Source organism: Molothrus ater, chromosome 5 (genome assembly GCF_012460135.2).
Source record: "Molothrus ater isolate BHLD 08-10-18 breed brown headed cowbird chromosome 5, BPBGC_Mater_1.1, whole genome shotgun sequence".
In the NCBI taxonomy this organism is placed as follows: domain Eukaryota; kingdom Metazoa; phylum Chordata; class Aves; order Passeriformes; family Icteridae; genus Molothrus; species Molothrus ater.
In genome coordinates this window covers 63,860,921-63,885,261 of record NC_050482.2, presented here as the reverse complement: position 1 = coordinate 63,885,261, position 24,341 = coordinate 63,860,921, and the positions used below count along the sequence as shown (strand labels likewise).

The 24,341-nt window shown below is 39.2% G+C and overlaps 1 protein-coding gene across 2 annotated transcripts in view; it reads left to right on the top strand.

Annotated features, from left to right (window-relative positions):
• Positions 1 to 8,652: 8,652 nt before the first annotated feature.
• Positions 8,653 to 24,341, top strand: part of CCDC91 (coiled-coil domain containing 91) — a 114,487-nt gene continuing 98,798 nt past the window's right edge. The window contains exon 1 of one of the 2 annotated variants that reach the window (XM_036401436.1): positions 8,653 to 8,750. The gene's annotated coding sequence lies outside the window, so the exon portion shown is untranslated. Of the gene's footprint in view, positions 8,800 to 24,341 lie in introns of both variants that reach the window. The other variant, XM_036401437.2, reaches the window with a different exon arrangement.

The following is a 24,341-nucleotide window of genomic DNA, read 5'->3' as shown; positions in this document are numbered from 1 at the left end:
CCTGCTGACCATTAAGCAAGTATTTTAATTACAAAAGAGAAAGTAAAATATTTGCTACACTAGAAACTGAGATTCCTGCCACAAGAGCCTACTGCTGGCTTATGTTCAATTTGTTGTCCACCAGAGCTTCCAAGACTTTTCTAGCACAACTGCTTCTCCAAGACGCTTGTTTAAATCATGAAATCTTCAAGTTTGGAAACACATTTTTGCTTTCTTCACTCATGCAAACAATATACTGGTGTGATATTCCATTCTAATATGCTAATAAATAATGTTATTTCTAAAATATGTAGTGTACTAAAATGTGGATCAACGGATTAAGGTCAAAATTCTCCCGAGTAATTTTGCAAGCATTCATCCTAATTTTTTTAACATGTGGACACATTTCTTAATACATATTTTCAAAAAGACAGATGTTTCAATTACTTTAAAAGCTTAAAAATCTTTTGTACAACTGAAAAATGCAAATTTTGCTTATATGCATAAGTTGTCTTACAAACATCTTGTAAGTAAACAGAGATTGTAACATTTCAGGGCATGTCAGATGTTCAATACTTTCTCAAAAATTCTTGATTGCCCAAAGTAATTCTATGCAATTAATATGGCCCATGGCAGAGGGTTTGGAAATGAATGAGTTTTAAGGTCCCTTCCAACCCAAACCATTCAATGATTCTATGATCTTAATGGGTACAAAACTACAAAACATTGGGACCCAACTTTCTGGTGCCATGAATTTATCTGTAGCGTTCCCAACAGGAATATTCTTTTGCTCACTGTGAAATGGAAATTTTGGTTCATGAAAACCACCAACAGTAGTAGCCATCACAATTTGCCCACTGAAATATATCACCAGAAAGCCAACAATCCATTTTTTTAAATTGCTTGTACTTGAATTGCCGAGCATTTCAAGTACCACTGGCAGATCATGAGTAGAGGTTAATTTCTAATGTTATAATGGTATTTTTGAGGATTAGATGCAAGAATCTTAGTTTATAGCATAGTAAATAGTTTACTTCTTCTTTTGTAATTAAAATACTTGCTAAATGGTTAACAGGGTTTTATGTTGTATGGGTTTTTTTTGAAGTGGCAAAATCTTGATTGCTGCATCAACAGAAGATTTTCCCTCTAAAAACAGTAAGAGTTGCTAGCATTTAGAACCTGCTCAGTAATTTCTGGGTTTGCCCAAAAAACCTTTTTAAAAAAATAATCATTAGGGGTGTCTTTTTCACTTATTTTCCCTGTGTGACAATGTAATTTATGAATACCAAAAATCTCCAATGCTACTTGTAATTTTTTGCTTGACAGGAGGTTTCTCTGATACACTTGCCCATTAGCAAACATTTATCGATTTTCAATGAAAATATCTCATCAAACTATCTTTTTATGGTCTTAATTAAACTCTCGCCTAGCAGCTTAACTACTTGGAAGTGTTTCAAGTAGAAAAACAAACTCTAGTATATGAATGAATAATCAGGATCAGAATACTGATCATCTGTTTGCTTGACAGTTATTATTAGGATGTTATCCCCCCAAAAAGGACCATGTGGTTAATCATTCTCCCTAAAATTTACCATGAAGAGATGGCAAAACATGTCTTCATTCAGGAAAGAGAAGTGGAACAGGAACACGTATTCCTTTTAGCTCTGTAATTTCAAGCTCAGTCTTTGACTATATGTAGACATGGATATGACATTCCTGGCAGTGCAATGGCCCAGCACTGCTGGATTACTGCTGGAGAAAGGAATGGTCAGTCCCCTCTGACTGCCAGTGGAAGGAATGCCATTCCCTGGCTAAGAGCTGTCCAACAGGGATGGCTGCAGCCACCGCTGCTGACAAAGTCCAGCTCCCACAAAAAGGTGCACACTTTTTACAACGAGAACTAATTGAGGGGTTTTTTAATTCCAGAACCTTTCTGGCTGTTTGCCTGAGTCTGTCTCAAACATAACAAATTCATAGGTGGTTATAAATAACCCCAGGATTGCATTCAGACGCTCAGTCTGAAGATTTTTAGGTCTTACCACAAGCTATTTTTAACAGTGGATATTAAGACACCCATAAGGAATTACATGCTAATATGCTGAACAATCTGAGGCAGTACCTGGTTCCAGCAAGTTTGGTCAGAGAGGATTCCAGGACTGAATAATGTGGCACTGCATCTGGTTCAGCTACTGCACTGGAGTCATGCTTTGCACAGTAGGACAGACAATTCCAAGCAGCTGTTCCAAAACAATAGTATTTGTCCTTCTTTGGGGCTTCAGCTTGTCCCCTGAGTAACTGGAATAGTTGCTCATGCAAGTTCTCTGTAATATTTTACAGCCACCCTTTTAGCTGATGGATCATTTACGTGACATTTCTGAGATTCTAGAAATTCTGAGATTCAGCTCTGGGTTTCCACAGCTTAGAGGAAACTGCTAGTTCCTGCTTAAGGGAAGTTTAGGATGGACTGCATGATTTCCTAGATTACCTAATGTCTGTTTCAAGTCATTACTATGAACTGCAAACTTATTATTATAAATTTTCTCAGTAATTTCAGCAAAATAATAATAAACAACCAAAATTCCTATGATAAAGATCTATCTTTCAAATAGGTACTCTGCTCAGGTACTCTGAGCAGAGGAACTAAATGTAAGGAAGTGGCATGATTTACCTTTCTCATTTCTTGAGTTAGTCTCCACAAAACTGCATCGATAGGACAAATCCAATAGTGCTGCAAAGCCTGTAATTTTCTTTTCAAGTATTTATTAAAAATTAAAATAAATGCAGAAGAATAACAACACAGCAAAAACTTAAAGAGGAGCAAAATCTTTTGGTCCATTAAATTTCTCTGCTACTGGACATTAACCCAAAACATATGCTTAACTTCATGAATTTTGGCAACATTGTGGAGAAGATACTGATGATGTTATAAATACAGTTGTGTTTGAATCCAATCCATAGAAATCTTGAATACTGAAGCTCGAAGAAAGCCAAGTGTGAAAAGAGAATTGTTTTCAAGTGGCAATACTTTTGTCCTCCAAAACAATTTCTTCTGGGAGTTCTTAGCCTAGGTGTTGAGAGAATTTATGGACCTTGTTTGTTCACTCTTTCAAATACCCACAAAACACGTGTACATTAGCTGCCAGCTGAAGAATCCAGCCCTACTTCTTACTGGTGAGGGCTGGCTGATTTTAAGTGCTCCAAGTATGTTCTTAATGGCTTTTAAAAGAACTACTTGGACATTTCCCTCACAGCTAAACCATTCTCCCAGCACTTGTGCAGTTTTCTGTGATTTTTAGGTGACCTCTTTGTGCCATATTGTTTACACTGGAGTTTCTGGGAACTCAAATATTTATATATTTTGACATTAAATAAGGGAAGCTAAAATACTGTAAGAAATTACTACCTGAAGTAAAAGCACTGTTCATAATTGCTCTTGCAGATGTAAGCAAAAGCTGATTTAAAAAGAATTGTGCTTGTGACCCAAAAATCTGTCTTAAACCTTTTAACGTGATTTCAAAAAGATGTCTCCAGTGTAGCATTGCTGCTGATACAAATGCGCTTAACATATAAATCAATTAAACCAGGAAAAAAGGTAGTTGAAAAATAGATCACTGATTACAAACTCAAAAGTACTTCCACAGGATTTAACAAACAGCAGGATCCAGTATTTAAAACAAGAACACCCAATCCAGAAAAAGACCAAAAAGACAGTGTTTATTTAGATGCACAAAAGCTGTGATAATTAGAGAAGGTTAGTTAGGCAGATACTAGTAATGGACTGCAAGGACAAGACTGCATGACTCGAGATGGCAGGTACAGTACAACATGTTACCAGAATGATTCTTGGTGAAGCTGCAGAAACCTTGGCATTTCTGCCAATAAACAGATTCTATAAATGGTGAAGAAAAACCCCAAACCAAAAACCAACACTTTAGAATGTGGCCTCTGGGTTCTGCTACTGTCATCAAAGAGAAGAAATATATTTTAATAGGTAGAGGAGAAACGTTACTCTATAGTGGTTTTTGTTTTACAGCAAGAGTTTTTTAACTGTCTACTTTTAGTAAATTTTCTTGAAAGGAAATGACAATGACTTCTATACTATGTTTTTTCCTAGAAAACCCTAAAAGGCAAACAAGTATGGTGTGCCTTGACTGTGGGTTTTTTAGCGGGTAGAAAAGGGTGGCAGAATTTTGCTAAGCTGGATTGTGGTCTAGCAACAAATACACTTTTTGCTTTACTGCCAATTGTGAGGTCTTTAGTATGTGAGTACCTCAGTAGGATAAAAATCAGAGATTTAAGCTGAAACAGACTAAATTATCCTACACATGATGGCTACTTTGACAGCATTTTCTTCTCCTGCCCTTTCAAGCTGACTGGGCATTGCTCCTAATAGTGGTCACAAGAATGAGAGAGCATGTTGGTTCTTGTTGTGGAAATGGCAGTTTTGCAACAAAATGAACTTGGTCCATTCTTCCTGCTGATCACCAAACAGTGCATCATAAAGACTTTAGATTCCCAAAGTTTGGCTGTATTTGAAAGAAAAAAAAAATAGTGGTTAACTTTCATATAAAGCATCTCACTGTCCCACGCCCCATTGTCTCCATCTGCTTCAGGGTAAGAAAAGTAAATACTTCATTTTGTTGGGCTCTATCACCAGCTTCCCTCAGTATGGAAGTCAGCCCTGTAGGTTAATGATGGCATTTAATAGTGGTAAATCAATCCATATCTACTTTAAAAATCATGCTTGTTTAGCAGTTTTGCTTATTTCTCTACTAGGATTTAAAAAAAGCCTCCAGTCCAACAGCATTACAAATATTGTTTGCTTTGGAAGACCCACAAATATGACTGGCTTCATACCACACAAAAATGCTCAAATGAAGGGGGGTATCATCCACCTATTTATAACTACCCAGTGCTACCATGTAAGGCTGAATGAATTAAAAATAAAAAAAAGTTCCAGAACTGACAGGAATCTCTATAAACTTTGCTCTCTAGGAGACAAAACAATAACATTCAGCCCAAATTAAGATGTTTTTTGGTCTTGGATTGGTTCAAACTATTTAGGGTGCAATTATGCTGGACCTTCTGTTTTTAAGTATTATGAAAGGTCTTTTTCATATTTCATAAAGCTTTAGAGAGAAACACAGTTTAAAGCTGAGTACAGCTAAAAAATATAAACAATCAACCTTTTGCTATTTACTACATGCAACCTTAAGCCAAAATACAAGCCTCCCGTACAGCTTCTTCTTCCTGATTCCTTCTAAAAGCTGTGATCAGTGGATAATTTGCAATGTCTTTCCTCCTCTTACTTTTTTCTCTACTTGCTGAATTTGCACTTAATAAATTGTCCACTTCAAGGAATGAGTCTGAGGCTGAGACAAATGGATTTTCTTGTTTCCGTTTTGCTTCTTTGCCCTTCACTTTCCCAAAATACAGTGGCTGTTGAGAATCAATACTACTTTGGAAAAAATGCCAACAATTTATACAGACAGTCTGACCAAACCGAGGTATTCAATGAAATGCAGCGCAGGACAGTAATAAAATTTTGGCTCTATTTCCTCAGGGCTTGATACAACAAGAAATACTCCTAAAATATAAGGGGCATTATCCAGGGAGATTTTCAAAGTGAGCTCATGGGTGCCTTGAGACAGGCCAGATGAAGTAAAAATTGAAGTAGATTCCCCAAGAGCAGCTGATTTCAAGGACTACAATGTGGCAAATCAGTAGGGAAGATAGGAAGATGATTATCAAAACAAAACCACATCACACCCCAAGGAAACCAAAAATACAGATATTTTGAAAAATATAGCCTTAAAACCCCAAATATACAAGTAAACAAAAAATCCCAACCAGAGATAGAGGCCTGTGCTACAAAGATCTAAATTGTGTGGAAGAGATGTTGAAATGGATTTTTGGACAAGCTAAATATAATCATACACAAAAACCCCTTAATATTTGAATCCTTTTTTGGAACAATTCTAGTATACTAGGCACACTTTCCTCTTGTGCTCCTGGTATATAAATTAAGGATAGAAGAGACGAAATTAATGCAGCTGCTTCAGTGGAAAATCAAAACAAAAGTGCTTTCATTTTTCTCATCTACGAAATTCTGACATGGAAAAAAAAAGTAAGAGAAATCTGGTATTGGTCATAAAAAGATAAAATAAAATTAGGACTAATAATAATAATAATAATAATAATAAATTGTAACAAGGAATAGATTTACTTCTATTAAATTTCAAAATTGAGAAAATAAGCTAATTAGAGGAGTCTACATTTTGAGGGGACATTTTTCTTTCAATAAGAACAAAAGTGTAAGGTTACATGTATTAAATAATAATTTTCACAACCCAAAAGGGACAGCTGTGCTTTAAAGACAGAGTGAAATGGTAATTATCTAATTTGGCTTGGTAAGAGCTACTTTTTCTTGGCTTTTTGCCCAGAATACATTTATCCCTTCTTTAAAAAACAGTATAGCAAATTCTAAAACAGAAAAGGAACATGCTAGAGATGCAATACAAGAACACATTGATGATAAATGTAACATACTTGTGGATTACTGCCTTCAGTAATCCAAATTTACATTGATCTGTACAAAGAGAATAATATGGTAAAATTTTATAGTAAAAATAAGTGAAATCTTCAATTTATTGACAAAACAGGAGCAGGCACTCCAAGCCTCAGAGCAGGTTTGAATACCACCCTGGAAAGAACCTTCTGAAGTCCTGAGAATCTAAATGTTCACTTTTAGAATTACAGAAACCAACCAAATAACTACTGACTAAAACTTTATAAAACCTAATTGAATGTACCAACATTTATATAGAATATTGAGAAGGTGTTTTTAGGGAGATTTTTTTCCCCCCTTTACATCCAAGAAGAAATTCTACCATCTGACTGATATAATGGTCCTCAGCTGGGATAACACTGCAGTAGAAGATTAACTAATGCAGAAAACAAGCCCTTAATTGCTGCTTTTGTTTGCTGAGTATGAATGATTTCAGAAACTTCTATCAAACTGTCAAATTTTATAGTGCTCAGCACACAGGCACAAGCTTTTTTCCCATGGTGTGTCTTAGAAGACTGATAAAGTTGTATGCTATTTAGCCCTCCAAAAAATCACGTCCTATAGCTACCTTCAGGAACACTGCAGTCAGGTATAATGGGACACAAAACCTACACCATAACATCTCTTCATTTTAGTAATATTTTGGTGAGGCCCTGGCACAGGTTGCCCAGAAAAGCTGTGGCTGCCCCATCCCTGGAAATACCCAAGGCCAGGCTGGAGAGGGCTTGGAGCAGTTTGGGATAGTGGGAAGGTGTCCCTGCCCATGGCAGGGGTGGAACTGGATGAGCTTTAAGGTCCCTTGGAAGCCAAACCAGTCTGTAATTCTGTGATCTTATGTTTCTTCATGTAGTATGGAACAGGGAACTGCTGCAAGGTACTGCTCCAGTGGCATAACGTTACATCTTTTTCATTCCATGATCTTTAATGTACTGTTCATTAAGTATCTTTCTACTTGATACTGACACAGTTCTGTTCACAAAAGAGGTTTGTAGTGAAATTAATTAGTTGTTTTCCCAGTTCATCACAATGTGTCATTCACAGCTCAGCTGCTTGCCCTTCCTTTGGCCTCTTTATTCCATGTCCTTTCATAGAATGGTACAAAGGGTTATTTCCTCCTGCCCGGCCCAGGGCTGGTGTGATCCCCACTGTCCTGCCAGTTCCTGATTCATTTCCATGCTTCTCAGCACAAGAAAGACAAGGAGAAGGGCCACAAAGGTGATAAGTGATGAGCAGGTCTCTGCTGAGGAGAGACTGCGGGAGCTGGGGCTGTTCATTCTGGAGAAGAGAGTTCTGAGAGGGGACCTCATTAATGCAGATAAGTATCTCAAAGGAGTGCCGAGAGCAGGGACCAAACTCTTTCCAGTGGTACCCACTGAAAGGATGAGGAGCAGAGGCCATAAAGTAAAACACGAGAAGTTTCTTTTTAACACGAGGAAGGGCTCCTTCCCATTGAGGATGGCAGAGCACTGGGACAGCTGCCCAGGGAGGGTGTGGATACTCCCGCTCTGGAGACATTCCAAACCCACCTCTGTGCCACCTGCTCTGCGTGACCCTGTTCTGGCACAGAGGCTGGACTGCATGATCTGCAGATGTCCCTTCCAACCCTCGGGATGCTGCGATTCTGGGATGACACTGAAGAGACACCGCTGGTGCTCTGCCACTCACCGAGCCTACAGTCGGGCTGGGTGAGCGAACAAGGACCGGGAACCAAAGGGCAAGGGGCAGAGGCTCCATCGAGGGCCGGGGTGATGCCGGGGTTGATTCCAGCCATGATTCCAGCCAGCTGTGATTCCAGCCGTGACTGTAGCAGCTGCCCGGCAGGATCAGTGAGCGGCGGGGGCGGACCCGAGCCTGGCTGGGATGAGCAGCAGCGCCCGGCGCTGCGGGGGCTGTTCCCGACTTCAGGAGCTCCCTAAACACAAACAGAGCAGTCTAGAGAGTTTACAGAATGAATACTGTTTATTCTCTAAAGGGCGCACAGTGGGGCTTACCACAAACCACGGCTCAGGTGGTAATAACTCGCAATCCTTTGTAAAGCACAACTCACATGGACCCGCCTATCTAATCCACGCTCTCCGCCTACCTAATGCATATTTATCCAGTGATGCAATCTTACGCAATGCTACAAACACAAGGTTGTTTCCTTCATTAAGCAACTCGTATTGTAGAAGTTATCTGACGCCATCAGTTGCGTTTACACCAGGTGAGACAGCCCAGCCTGGGGACAGACAATTCAACTCGGAGGCATCAAGGTGACCTCGGCCGCGGGGAGCGGGGGGGCGGCCGGATCCACATCCGGGTGAGGCCGCGCCGGCGGGGAGCGGGGACGGGCTGGGGCAGGCCGGCAGCAGCGGGGCTGGTCCCGGCTGGCTCACAGCCCTACCAGCCCTGGGTCGGAGCCGGGTCCGAGCCCTGCCAGCCCCGAGTCACAGCCAGGAGCTGCGCTGGCCGAGCGGGCGGCAGAGCCCGGCCGGAGCGTGGCTGCAGGGATGGGCCCTTCGAGGTCCGGCTCCACCTGCCGCCATTCTCCTGCCTCCAGCTGCTGGCAGCTTCATCTGTTTCCTCCTGCCTCCACCTGCTTCCACCTGCCTTCACTTGCCCTCACCGGTCTCCTCCTGCCAGCACCTGCCTTCTCCTGCCCTTTCCTACCCTTTCCTGCCTTTTCTTACTTGCACCTGCCTTCTCTTTCCTTCATCTGCCCCCTCACCTGCTTGCCCTGTCGAGCCCTCTCTGTGCCGCAGCACTGACACCGTGTGTGGCGCTGGTGATGCCCTTAATGATGGGGCACGTGAAAAACGCCAATCACTTGTTTTTAAAATTGTAAAACTTATATAGTAATAAAATGGTTATAAAAATAGTAATACAATTAGAGTAATAATAATTTGGACAATTTGAATTAGGACAATATGAGACAATAAAGACAAAGAGTTATGGACATGCCAGGTACCTTTTTCTGGGCAGCACGAGCCCGAAAAAGGACCCCCGTTAACAAAGGATTAACCTTTGAAAACAATAGCCTGTTGCATATTCATACGCTTCATACATGATGCATAAATTCATTCAAACACAGGATTCTGTCTGGTCATCCTCAGCTTCTTCCTCTGACTCCTAACAGCGCCTTCGAGGCAGGAAGATGTTAGTTTCTTCTGATAAGAGAGCAATAAATTCTTTTTCTCTGAAAGATTTAGGTGTCCTGGGGCTGCTGTCTCGGTGCGAGTCCTTTCTTTAAAAAGTATCCTCCATAGCATAGTTTCTATTTTAACATTTTTTTTATAACCTAAAACTATATTTAACACGCTACTTAAGATAATTAATACAGCATTACTTTCGAACACAACACATATAATATTCATTTTAAGTTTGCAAAATTATAAAATACATGCATTTTTCACAGGGCATAAGGATCGCTACAAAAGGGGATTTGTGAATTACTTCAGATGAGCAGCAGAGGCCTGCCTTCCTTCCCTGTGCTTTGCTTCTCTGCCCCAGAAAATGTCAATGGGAGAACCCTTGGAGTAGTTCTCTAGCCCAGAGGTTTGGAAATCCTGGCTATGAGTTCTTTGTTCGTGTGCTTCCAAGGCCAAACTGTTCATGGCCAAGTTTTCAAACATTGTCCAGAATCTTTCAGTTGTGAAATAGCCTGTGTGATTTTTCAGAGGTGCGTGGGCGCCTAGTATCTGTTACTGTAAACGGAGTTAGGTGTTGAAGTATTCCTGAAAATCTCTCAGAATCTTCAGGCATCTAAACCACTTTCTGTAAATCTGATCTTTAAATATTTTGGGAGTTTTGAGGCTTCTGATCTGTGTAACAGGGTTGGTTGTGTCCTCTTGATACCTCAGCGCCCGAGCCCACCCTTCTGCTCTAGGGTATTGTCACGATGAGCTCTGCTGCAGCTTTGGTTCTTGTCAGTAGACTCTACTTTATTTCATAAGCAGTTTTTCTTTTCTCTCCTAGCAATTCTTTTGCCAGTCAATTGCACACTGTGAACTCATCTTCTGCCACCTTGCTGCAGCCTTTTAGTGGAATTTGGGTAGTGTTTGTCACAGTGCTTGAACACCTGTTTCAGTAGACCTGCTTAATAGTTTTTGTTCTCAGCACTTCCTGGCTGCTTGCCTTCCTGTTCTTCAGATTTTGCTCTTCCGCATATATTTTTTGAATATATGACCATGATCTGAGCGCCTCCACATCCATGGCTTGACTGTCTAAAGTAAATGTTGATGCAAGTGTTGTAATTACTTCCTTGTTTTTCCTTCAGGGGCTATCAGTTTCTCACTCCCTAATACTGGAAGCAAACTGCTGACCATCCTCAAACACAGACTGCAGGGCAGACAGTGTCTGTTGAGTGCAGTAGTGGCCCTCACACTGGTAGGATCTGAAAGAAGAAAATCACAGTAGCATTCAAACAGGTGATGCTTGGAAGCTCAAAGAAGGGTAGATAATCCCAGAGCCTTTTTTCAGAGCTTCTTAAAGAGATTCTTCAGTGTATTTTGAAGACAGTTAAAATCAGGAGATAAGTTTATGTGCTCTGTGCCTCAGTGTGTCTGTGTGAATTGTTCCACCACTTTCTGCTGTTAGTGTGGGACACTGAAGCTGAGATGGTTTTTTACTGTAGCTCAGCTGAGGGGGTGGGTTGGTCATGTGCACACCAGATTGAGACAATTGGCATTAAAACAGGGTCTGTTGCCTTTGGATTTGTTTTCATCCAAATCTCTGTCTGACCATTGTTATAATTAAGTTTAAGGCTTCCTACCAGTTTGATTCTACCCAGAGTGGTCGAAAACTGAGCATACCAGATGAAACATTTGCTTCTGTCGTGTTCACACAGAGACCTCCATGAGGATTTGGAGACAGTGATCAGACCGTGCCTCACTAGAGCTCCCAGTGCAGTTTTAGTCCTTCTGCAATTGGTTAGGAGCTCCTTGACTGTTTTCTGCATGTCTTTGAAAACAACCATGGGCTGTTGGGCCAGCTCCTTCACATTTCTTTCCAAGTGGCACAGCTGCTGCCAGAGCTTGGTGAAGAGTATCTGCTGTCTAGGTACTGTTAGCTGCTTCTGTGGTGTCAGGCTGATGGCAACCACACAGATTTAGAGATGCCAAGATGCAGTCATGCTATGAAGCATACTTCTGCTCCAGAGGAACAATTGGATTGCAATCTTAAGGGCAATAACTCCCCAAATCCCCTTTACAGAACTGCTGAGGCAGACACCTGAGCGTGGTGTCTCTCTGAGGCCCTGTTAAAAACCCAGCTTCCAGGAAAGCCAAATGGGAAAAGGTTTGTGGTATGATGGAAACCCACTTTCTGTGAGTCCTTAAATGTAAAGTTCACAGTGCCTTCCTGCCCGTGTTCAGGTACTGGAGGTGTGGTTTGTGTGTGCAGGGCCCCACATCCTCATGTGTGGTGGAAACTGCTGCTGTCCATCTGTGCAGTGCTTCGTGCCCAAGTGCCCTTACAGGGAAGTTCTTTCTGCTCAAGGAATACTTATTTGGTTATAATAATGAATGAGAAAAATTCTTGTTAAACCAGTCTTGATACTCAGAACTTTTACAGTTGGGTTTTTTTGTTTGTTTGTTTGCTTTTTGTGTAGGGCTTTCCCCTCAGTACACTCCCAAGTCTCAGGCTACAGACTCTAAATTTTAAGTCATGTGGACTAAATCTGCTTTTAACTGCAGTGTAAGTGGCAGATCATCTGAAAAGTGTTTCAAGGTGACTTTCAGGCACCGTATTTTAACATCTCTTATGTTTCATTACTTCATTACTTTGATATTTGTAAATGTAAGAATACATCAGAAGTTCAAAATGCAGGACTTGTTTTTCTTTTTTCTACCTCGTATTTCTAAAGACTTAAGACTTATGTGGAAATAACCCCTGCTGGTGTTAGTAAAAATAAATACCTTAAATTTGAAGGTTGGATTTATCTTTTCTGATAAGGCCTCTTGCAACCCTAATCTTCCCTCATTGCTTTGCATCCTTTAAACAAAGGTATCTGCTCTCTAGACCTGTATCTTCAGAAGTAGTACTATTTTTACATATAAAAATAAAGTGCTTTGTAATTTTCTTATTGTAGAATTATATTATCTAAACTTTCTTGGTATACAGTAGGATTTATATTACTTCATCCTGGAAATAAAGGGGATTGACCAATGTGAAGAATTTTGCTTTTCTGACATAGCAGGCTTTTTTTCCTTTTCATTGTTCAGTTGGCAGATTTATTTTAGGTGTGACTGAAATGAATTCTGGGGGTTCTGTCCACTCTTTCAATTAAACCATTAAAAATGTAAATTCCATTCTAGGGAGTGGTTGGAGAAACAGAATTATGCACCCATAAATTTCTTTCTAAGTAATCACAGAGGACTTTCTGAATTAAGAAAAAGTGAATTAAGATTTTTTACTTACACATAGAAGTGGCAATGGATGTTCCTCAAGTGGTTTTCAGGGATGTACTTTTTATTGAGTTTTTCTGCAGTTTCCCATCAGATTTATTTGACATCTGTGTCTGCCTTAAGTTTGTTGGCACTCATGAGGCTGAAATTTCCTGTGACCACCTTGTTACAGACACTGCCTAGTAAATGTTCCCATCCTTTGAATCACAGCTAGAGGAATGGGCATAATATATATAAAGTTATTTTGGATCCTCAGAAAGAGAAATATTTATCATACTTATATAATGCCCGTAAGAAAAAAGCAGGTGTTTGTATTTGTCATTGGAATGATAAAAATTCATTCATTTGAATGTCTTTCAGAGAAGAATTTGGAAATGGATTTAGCTTAAAAATATGTCTTGTGTTATATTTGCAGAAGTTCTAGGTTTTAGTTTTAAGAAAATCAAGCATGTCTAAACTACAGTGCTAATTTAGTACAAGGAAAAAAAAAGAGACGTAAAATCTCAGGCAGTGTGTAGAACTCTGAGGTCTTTAAAAACCTTCCACTCAGTGAAAATGATATAGTGCTAAATCCTGATTTTTAGGGCTCCCATGAACAACTGTGGTAAGTTTTAGAATGTAGAGTTTTCACCTATCCAGCATTAAAGGACTAAATTTGAACCTCTTTATCTGATAACATATGGCATCATAATACTCAAATAGTCAGGCAAATCTTCACTTGCACTGAAACATAAGTCAGGTTCAGACCCATTCTTCCAAAGCCCCATCCAAACCCATTCTTCCATAGACTCCAGGAATATTCCTGTCATTTTAGTGCAGTCCTGGAAAAGATGGCAAATTTTTGTGCCCATACATAAATTGATTTTAGATGCCTGTGCAACAGTAATGGTTGGGTCTGTTTGTTTCCTTTCAGAAAAAGTAATTAAAATGTTTGATGCTGATAGCAGAGGTGGTTCCAAATTGAGACTTTTGCTTCTCTGCATCTTTCCTCTGGCTGTAGCAGATCAATCAAAGCAATCTCTGCTGAGGGTAGGTTGCTTGCAGGAATACAGTTGGAATCTGGCACTAAGGGCTGACAGTATTTAAAACTTGGTATCTTTGGAAATGAAGGATTTAGGATGTGCAAGGACATTTTGAAGTGCAAAACATCCAAACTCATTCCAGTGTGAAAACTAGTAATTTCAAGGCTGTAGCCTAGGATCTGTTACTAGAGCTGTTGCTTTTCCTTCAACAAAGGACTTTAAAAAGGAATTTAATGTGCTGTATTATTTATAGAAAAGCAGTTCACAGGGACATTGCTATCAGTGTTTGAGCGTGCTGGGTTTCGTTTGAACTGATTGGGTTTCATTTCTCTACATCCTGGAGAATTGCACTCTGTCCATGAACCATGGCATTCATGAGAGCCCTCAGCACACCAAAGCACTGCATCTTTTGGTCTGAGTAGAAGACGAAAAATTCACAAATGGCAATCATCTCTTTCAAGTGACGGCGAATGTGCATGATAATGGAGTGGACATTCCATACTTCAGTATGGATATGATACAAGGCATGTCCTTGTGAGGAGCAGCCAAGGACTTTGGGTTTGTCCAGTTTGGAGAGAGGGAGACTGAGGGGTGCCCTCCACGAGGGTGGCCAGGCGGGGCAGAGGCTCCCAGGTCGGTGCCCCAGGCGCGTCCGTGTCTTGGAGGCACTTGGACAATGCCCTTCTTGGTGAGGGCTCAGGCTGTTGGGCCAGATGATTGTTGTAGGTCTGTTGTAGCTGGAACTATTCTGTGAACGCTCTGGGGAGGGGATGCTGCTGTGGGAGAGGATATTGAATAAATATGAGCTGAAGGGATGACAGATGCTTGCCCTAAGCTGTGGGCATTTCAAGAAAATCACTGCTGTAGACATCCTTGGTGTTGCACCATGTGCTGGGCACATCAGCTGGAGGCAGAAGAAATCTGGAAGAAGGTGAACAGATATAAGGGTGCTTCATCAGTTAATAACCATGCTCACAAAAAGAGAATCTAATCTCCTGCAGCAAAACAGGAGCTAACCTAGTGCTGGAAGTAGTTTAACATTTAAAAACCCAGCTGAACAAACCCCCTTCATCTGGGAAGCAGAAACTAACAATCCATTACATCAATTCATAAGCAATTTGATCTCAATATACAAGATTATGAAAGGATTCTTTGTAACAACCTTATAAGCCTTAAAATTAGAAGCTCATAAGTAATTTTGTTGTCTTCTTCAAGTGAAATGATTCCACATAAAATTTAAATATTAGCAATACAAAACTTCCAAAGGTTTAGAAATTATTTTGTTATCTAAACTTCCGTTAGATTGTAAATAAATAAATGTACTAAATATTATGAGTTCATTCTGTGTTTCCTTAATGTTTATTCTGTGTCTCCTTAAGGTTTCTGAATAAAGTGAATGCAGGTAAAAGCTATCCAGTATTCTGTGTATTGTTGTGAAAACTTGGTCTTGTAGTTCTTTATTCCTAAATACTTTGCCTGAACCCACTGCTAGAATTTTTTTTATCTTGAGGTGGGTTTACAGAAAGATGGAATTGCTTTACTTTGAATTTGTTTTAGTATCCATTCATATTAAATACCTATGTTTTCATATAAGTATCTTCTGTTTATTGCAGAATACAGTAATGTTTGGGATTTTTTAAGAAATTTCTGAGGAAGAGAGACCTACAGTCAAGTTCTTTGTGTTAGGCTTACTTTTTTCAAAATTTTAACAACACATTACTGTGTTACAGTTCTTGAGCTTAGTGTGTGTGTATAGAGAGAAATAAAGTGGAAATCCTGTCTCTGAGGATTGGAATTTAGTGTAGATTTAGATGGAAACCAAAATATTTTAGCATGCATTTGCCAGTTAAGCTTTTAAAAGGACTTTCCATGGGGTGCAGCTTCTGAAATAGTGCAATAGTGAGTTTCTGAAGAGGTTTCCACATGATGCACATGCCACAGTCAGCTTGCTTTTAGTTCACAAACTGCCGCAGTGAAAAATCAGTATCTTGGCCTGATCCACTACAGACTGAAGAAAAGTTGTACTTGGTTTGAAATCATGGAATTGTTAAGGTTGGAAAAGACCTTCAAGATGGTCGGGTCCAGCCATTAACCTGACACTGCCAAGTTCACCACTGACCCGTGTCCCCAGGTCTCACATCCACACGACTTTCAAATCCCTCCAGGGCTGGTGGCTCCACCACTGCCCTGGGCAGCCTTTTCCAGTGCTTGACCACCCTTTTGTGGAAGTTTTTTTTTTCCCAATATTCCATCTAAACATCTCCTGGTGCAGCTTGAGGCTCTTTCCCCTTTTCCTGTCCCTTGTTCCCTGGGAGCAGAGCCTGACCCCCATCTGGCTGAACTCTCCTGAGTTGTGGAGAGCCCAAAGGTCCCCCTCAAGCATCCTTTTCTCCAGACCAAACATTCCCAGCTCCCTCAGCCACTCTGTTCACAACTCTCCGGGCCTGTTCACCCAGCCATTTATTTTACCCAGCAAAGACTGCACAAGTTCAAGCCAGGAGCAGCCAGTTTCTCCACGTGAAGACATTGAAAAAAGCTAAGTTCTACTAAAGTCCAGGTAAAAAAAAATCCAAAGCCTTTCCCTCATCAAAAATGTGAGTCACCTTGTCACAGGAGATCAGGTCAGATCCTCCTTCCCTCTCTGTTTGTAGGTGGGAGGAATACTTTCTAATGTCCAACCAACTGGTACCTGCCTAAATAGGCAGGACTGCTGGTGCATGGTTGGAAGTGGCTCTGTGGGCTCTCTCAGCAGCTTGCTCAGCACCCTCAGGTGGATCCCAGCCAGCCCTGTGGATCTGTGTGTGTCTGAGAGGCACAGCACCATCATCTTCTGGAATGTGGGGTTCATTCTGCTCCCTCTCCCTCTCTTCCAGCTCAGGCCTGGCTACCCTGGGGACACCTGGTCTTGGTACTGAAGACTGAGGCCAAGACAGCACTAAGTACCTCAGCCTTTTCCTCATTCTTCCTCACTATTATTTTCCACTGCACTCAGTGAGGATGGAGATTTAGCCATCCTTTTCTTGTTGTAGTTATAAAATCATTTTTGTATTGTCTTTTTTGGTGGTAGCCAGGTTAAATTTTAGTTGGGCTTGGCCCTCTTGAATTCCTCCCTGCAGAACCTCATGCCCTCCTTGCAGTCCTGTTTCCCCTCTGCTGGGTTGGATTTCTAGCAGACACCCACTAAAAGGGCCAGCAATTGTGAGACTTCTCCAAGTCCTTTAGAGAATATTTCATCTGTCTCCATCCTGGTTGGGTGGGCTGTAACACACTTCCAATGGGATATCTGCCTTGGTCACCTCTCCCCTGATTTTTACCCAAAATTTCTGCCCCCTTTCCCATTTTTTCTTTTTTTTTTTTCTTTTCCTCTGGACAAGTTCCTGCACATTTGTTTAGCAGTGATGGACAGTAGCACTGTAAACTGACTCTGGGAGGGGTCTCAGAAACTGAGAACTTTAAAACCACTTCTGTTTAATCCACTTAAAAAAATAGTCTTACAGAAATTTAGGGTTAATCATGGTGTGATGAATGATAAAATGAGATACTGATACTCCAAAACAGATGAAATTTATTATTAGGAGCTAAAAAATAGGTTCTGCTTTAGGACTTTAGTAAATAGTTTTTCTAATTAAAGAGTGCTCAAAAAGTGTGTGATGCAGCTATTTAACTTCCATCAATATTGAATGTACCTGGGATTTAGTTAAATTATCCTTACAAATGCACTTATGAACTGCCTTTAATGTTTATAAAGAGGCTGCACTTGCCTTCTTGTTGGCGTTGAAAGAACAATATTGGTTTAAGAATCTTTAAGTGGAGAAGAGACAAGCACTAATATGCTTGAAAATTTCAAAAACTGAGTCAAATTATACTTCTATTTTGGAACTATTTCATTTAAATTGACTGTGTGCCCTGAAGACTTTACTATACATAGATCCTTTTGTTTAACTACCTGAAAATAACTGTGTTCTTTGTCTTTCTCCTAATATATATATATATATATATATATATATATATATATATATACACACCTATATCTAGGTACACACACCTGTATTGCCCCAGTGCCCCAGTGGTATTTTCACAGTTGAACAAAGTTAGTAGTTGTTTCTTTGGAGTTTTTTTGTGGTTTTTTTTTTTCTCTTTTTTTATTATAGCAAGCTGAAATAATGTAGTGTAAATCCCTAGTATTTTCAGAGCATACCTTTAGAAGTTACCACCTTTGTAATTCATTTATGGGGGACCAAGATAATACTGTTAAAAAATGAACTTGTCAGTAAAAGGTTTCAAAATGTTTTTTCAAGATACTGGCTTGCTAAATTGCCCTAATGTATTCCAGAGTGTGTTAAGGAAATATGGAAGAGGTTAATTTATTGAGTTATTGTGATGTGAACTTTATTAAAGACATGTTTTTAGTAAAAGACTTGAATACTGAGTAGCAAGAGTAGTTGTTACAAATGGTAATAGTTACAAAAATGTAAATCACTTTTTAAAAGCTATGATCTAGATGTAGTATTTATAAAACACACTTGGAAATGAAGTAATTCTCCTTCTAACATATTTGAATATTTTTTTCTTTAAAAAAAAGGAAAAAAGTTAGCAAAGTTGCTGCAAAAACAGAATACATTTTGATTTTAAATGGTTGTCTTCCAGTAGCATCTATACTAAAATCTTTCCAATTTCCTCATGGTGTAAAATACACCATAATCTGATTAGAGTCTCTAGTTAATACATAAGGGTTTTGTGGGGGTTTTTTAAAAAAGATTTTTTATGTTAAATTTTATGTCAACATTGAATCTCAGGGAAAAATTATTGTATTAAAAAATTATGTGTATTTAACCTGGTTTAACTCTACATGACTGCAGAACATGTGAGGTTGGTAAAGCTAACAAAGGATGGAACACTGACATGTCTTTGGTACAGGAGGGGCTAATGATTAGTTTTTGCTTATTAATCCAGTCCAGGTTCCTCCAGAGGGTTTGAATTATAAACCTACACACCAAATAAAAAAGTGAGGGAAGGCTGAAAGGAGACCAGCAGTCTCAGAGTTGAGTTTAGTTCTAGTCTTAGGCAGACTAGAACAGGCAGGCTCCTGGTCAGAATTCTAGCGCCAGCCACCCAGGCTCCCTCCTGAGCAGCTGCTCTCATGAAGTGCACTGGGTTTGAATTTCTTAAAATTATTTTGGCATTTAAAAGGGTTTTTTCTTTGTTCCTATTTAGTGAAATGCTTTACAATATTAATTTTCTGTGTAAGTTGTGCAGTGTGCAATATTTGTCCTGGGGAAAGTAGTTGTTTGATGATAGGAATAACCTATTAATTATGAGTGAAGGAAGATAGTTGTGAGTTTTCAGTTGATTTTTTTTTTAACAATCATATATTTTAGAAGATGGCTGGATTAGTTTGAGATTGGCCATTCACATACATTTCTTTGTCAAAGCCTTTACAGAAGATTATAGTTATCACCTGAAACTTTAAATTGCTAAATAAGTTGGGTTTTTTTCTTAATTACTATTGAGTGTAAGTGTAGGGCATTAATGGTTGTTGTTGTGATATTCAAGTTTATTCTTGCTGACTTTAGTCAAGCAGAACTTGTTTTCATTGGGAATTTTGCTGACTGAAGACTGTGTAATTGCCCAGTAATTAACATGGTTAAAAGATATCACTCTACATGTAGTGTGTAGTTTGCACTTTGGAACCCAAACGTTCTGTCATTTTCACAGCACTGCCAGAAGGGATACTTTTGCATAGTAATTTGAATAAATTTCAGTAGTTCTCTTTAAACAGTGCTGGTGTCAAAAGCCATTAGGCTCTGTGAATATATAAGGCCCTTGTTACCTTAAATAATCCACCAATTCTCAAGTATATTATTTCTAATTTCACTGTGTGCTTGTATAAATAACTCTCCACTACAACTTGTTACTGTTTTGTTCTTGTACATGTATTCTACATGCCTGGAAGTTTTATACTTTAGGATGAATATCTGTTAGGCATGCATTTACTTCCAGTTTAGCAAAAGTCTTAGAGGACTTACAAAATTGTGGTTTAAAATAATTTAGCTGGGAGAAGGAACAATTGGTTTCTTTTAAACCGGGAAGATGTGGAGCATTTTGGTTTTGTCTGTTTGTTTGGGGCTGGGGAGGAGCTTTAACTCTTCTTGAATGAGAAATAATTTTTGCTTAATTGTTAACTGACGTGTGATATTCTTGGTATGTTCCCTTCTCACTTAATTGGTCCTTAAATGTCCTTGCTGAGTATGAAACCTCTTAGGAAACATCTCAGTAACTTGCTGAGTATGGAACCTCTTAGGAAACATCTCCGTCTTTCTGAAAAGGGCCTGGTAGTTCTGACAAATCTTTGTCAAAAGCTTTGGGCCTAGAGAAGAGCTGTATTCTAGAAACGCATGGTAGGCATAAAGAATCAACCTGAAGTGATAAATTATTTTAAAGTATTGTGATCTGATTGAAAGAAAAGCATGTAGGTGTTGAACTCAAATCCTGATTTCGCTCTGGCCTAATCTGGAATCTCTGTTTGCAGCTCCCTCAGCATATTACTAAGGCATTGGTGGCAATCAGCCCTTTCTGTGAGAAATAAATATTTTGTGTTTTTGATTGTAACAGAGAATATACAATTATGATAATATCCATTTGGTCAAAGGTCATGTGATGAAGAGTGTTGTGTTGTGTGCTTAGGAGCAGACCAAAAACGAAGATGAAAAAAGGAAAGGAAAGATAATGTGCACAGACATTCTGGCAGCAGTGTTTTCTGTTGGAAAGCACATTAGCATTTTGATTTTGCTTGTTTATGAGTTGGGAGTTGGACAATGTGAAACGTCTCCAGTTTGCTTCATAAGAGTCATATGAAAAGGAATTTTAAGTCACATTATGAGTTGCTTCTTCATGAACTGGACCATCTCTTTGGAGAGCAGGGAAAATCAAGTTAATCTGCTTAATATGTGAACAAAAAGTCATCAAGTCTTCTTTTTAGGTACTGGTAAAGGGAGCAAAAGGTGCAATGATGATACATTCTTCTTTCTGTGTGGGAGGGAGAGTAATATCTGGCCTTTATCTGCTTCTTAAAGTGTATCTAGAGCTTGCAAACAAAGGATTAAAAGGGTTTTTTAAATGAGCAGTTGTGTTGTATTTCAGTTTTTGCATTAAACTTCCATAAAATCTGAATTTCTAATAGGTGATTGGGGTGAAGTGAATATTATTAGCGTTATTTAAGGTTTTCTTTTTCAAGACCAGCAACTGAGTCCTATAAAATCAGAAGGACTTGAAAATCTGAGACATAATCTCATAATGTCAGAGAAATAGATTAGTGTCTTGTTTCTTGCCTGAAATGGGTGCCCTTTCCTGTGAGAGGTGCTGTACTTTCAGGGTTTGGAGGAAGCTGAGGGGAGTTCTTTTATTAATTGGAAAAGTGAGTCTTCCAGTCCATTAGGAGACATAGGGGAATGATAAAAGAATGCTGTGTATTTTATTTTATTTAGTACAATCCTATCTTAAATGATGTATTTCTTTAGTATAATCTTATTTTACCATGTGCTGCTGATTTTGTGGGGTTTTTTGGTTCTTTGGGTTTTTTGTGTTGGTTTTTTTTAAGTATCCATGGTCACATGTCAGCTTTTTTGGCAGAAGATTAGAATGATGACCTGTACACGCTGACATTTCACAGTTTTTGTGAATTGCCTATATGTAAGTTAGAGAGTATCTTTTTCATAATATTTAACTATCAGGTGTACTGATTATCCTTTATATTTAGACCTTTACTATCTTATTTTAATTAAGAGAAAAAAGCCTCATTTTTAAGTGCATAACAAGATAATCTACAGAATTTTTAAAGGTTATTTTTTTCTTTTTTTACTTTAAAGATTCTCCTAGTGAAGGAGTGTTGGTTTTTAGAATAAGTGATTCACTCAGCACCAGATTTTCCTAGGCAGTGCATCGTGCCAAAACCTGGTATTACCCTGGGTTTGGTTTTGTTTAGTTGTTTTTTTCTACTTTTTATTTTCCTGTGAAGCATATATTCCTTTTTAGTGTGAAAGGTCTTGAGCACTCTTTTCATAACATTAATGACATTTATTAGTGCAAGTTACCACACATCCATACGAGCATGCATTCAAAGACCTAGATTTTTGTTTGACATGTTGTTATATTAAATTGTGTTGCTGTGATGCTCTTACTGTTACTAAGATTGTGTCAAACCTTCTATTTTCACATACCTGTTCTGTGACAAAGTTCCCTTGAGGCAGAACTTGGTGCCTTTTACTCTTGGAAAGCTTCCCCATTGTGCAGGCACCTCTTTTTAAGTTTTTTTAAAGCACATTACTGTGATTTGCAGGTAAAAAGAATTTATTGCATTTGCTAGTGCTGCTTATTGACAGTAACATGGAGAAGCAGGAGAATTTCAGTTATCAATCTGAGTTCTTGAAGCTCAATGATATTTTAAGTGGGAATGCATTTGAAACATGTGACCCTTTCTTTTTGCTTTTAAACCCTCCATTTCTTAAGTTTATCAGACATGAACTGTAGAAGAAAGGCCACAGTTTGTTCCAGCATTCCCAAACTCTTAACATGAGGTGTTTCTGTACTCTCTATTTGCTTGTAAGTAAAAAGATTGTTTTCCTAAATCACAGTAGAAAAATCAAACATATAGTTGGAGTGACTGGATGTGTGAAATTCTTGGAACTGATATCAGCTCTTGTCTTGAGAGGGAAGCCCTGAATTGCAAAGCACTGTGTCTGTTCAAAGGCTGAGAGGAAGATGAAGGCTGAGACTACTGAACCTGGCTCAAAGAGCCATTGATTCATTATGAAGCGTTAGACTTTTCTTTTTGAGAAAAAGAGTTGTTATTTGTAATTATCTTGCCATGTTCATGATCAAATAGTACAATGTAATGATTCCTAGGAAAGCTTTTGAATAAAGTAATGAATTAACAAAGTAATTTATTACTTCCAAAGAAGAAGCATCCCCATGCAGTTTTGCTTTCTTGTCAGGATGTTTTTCCTTAATGCCAAAAATGCACCTCAGCCTTTTTCAAGAAACATTTCTGTTGGGTACAAAGATTTATGTAAGACATTTTTTCTTTGAACTCATGATGAAAATACTTGTTAAAACATAAAATCATAGAATGGTTTGGGTTGGAAGTGATGTCAAAGCTCATTCATTTCTAACCTCTGCCATGGGCAGGGACACCTTCCACTATCCCAGCTTGCTCAGAGCCCCATCCACCCTGGCCTTGGGCACTGCCAGGGATGGGGCAGCCACAGCTTCTCTGGGCACCCTGTGCCAGGGCCTCACCACCCTCACAGGGAAGAATTGTTTTGTTTTCCCTGATATCCCATCTAAACTTTCTCTCTGTCAGTGTGAACCCATTCCCCTTTGCCCTGTCACTCCAGGCTCTTGCCAATAGTCTGTCTCCATCTTCCTGTGGGCTCCCTATTTCATTAGGCTTTCACTCATTTTTTTCCTCCTACAGCAATGAAGATTCTAGGGCTACTCTTTCCCTTTCATGCTCCTCTCTTGGGGTTGGTTCTTCTGTCATCAGCAAACCCAGTCATAAATGATCTTGGACAGATATTGATATTTATGAGTACAGTTCAGCTGAAGAACAACGGCAAAAGTGGATTCACTTTTTATTTTAATGATACTGTTGTGGATTAAACGGAATACATTGCAACATAGACCATCCATGGAAGGTGCATTTGGAAGTTTTCTAATCCAAGCCACTATGTAGAGCAGATCTGGTTAGAACAGGTGGGTCAGGGCCATGTCCAGTCAAATTTTTTGTGATTATCCTCAGGAATAATTCTTTGTGGTAGGGTAATTCTTCAGGGTAATTCCTTGTGATTATCCTCAGGTCCAACATGTTTGTGGGCAGCCTGTTCCAATATCTGGTCTCAATTTTCACTATTCCAGCTTCTGTCCTAAGGGTTGTGTTCTAATCCCAGTGCAGCTCTGAGAACAGCCTGGCTCTGTCAATTTATGGGTTCCAGTAAAATTAGAATACTTTAAGTATGAGACTTTTTAGTCTACCATGGTCACTTTTTCTCAAGCATTTGTGGGACTCATGGTGTCTGACCTTTGTGACCTAATTAGCAGATGACAAGTCAGGCTTTTCTCACCTTTCTCTTTTTTTTTTTTTTTTTTTGTTTTTGTTTGTTTTGTTTTGTTTGTTTTTTTGTTGTTGTTGTAGACTACAAACTAGATTCCAGACCTTCTGATTGTCATGAATCTGAATCAGGTTTCAGAGATTGTTGTTCTGGACTTGATGTTGATTAATTATACATATTGCCTGGCTGGGGGGATTTCCTCCAAAGCACAGTATGTTTGAATTGTATCCACTTGGTCAGAATTCTTGCAGAAGTTTATGTGCCTTTTGTAAAAATGTGTGGC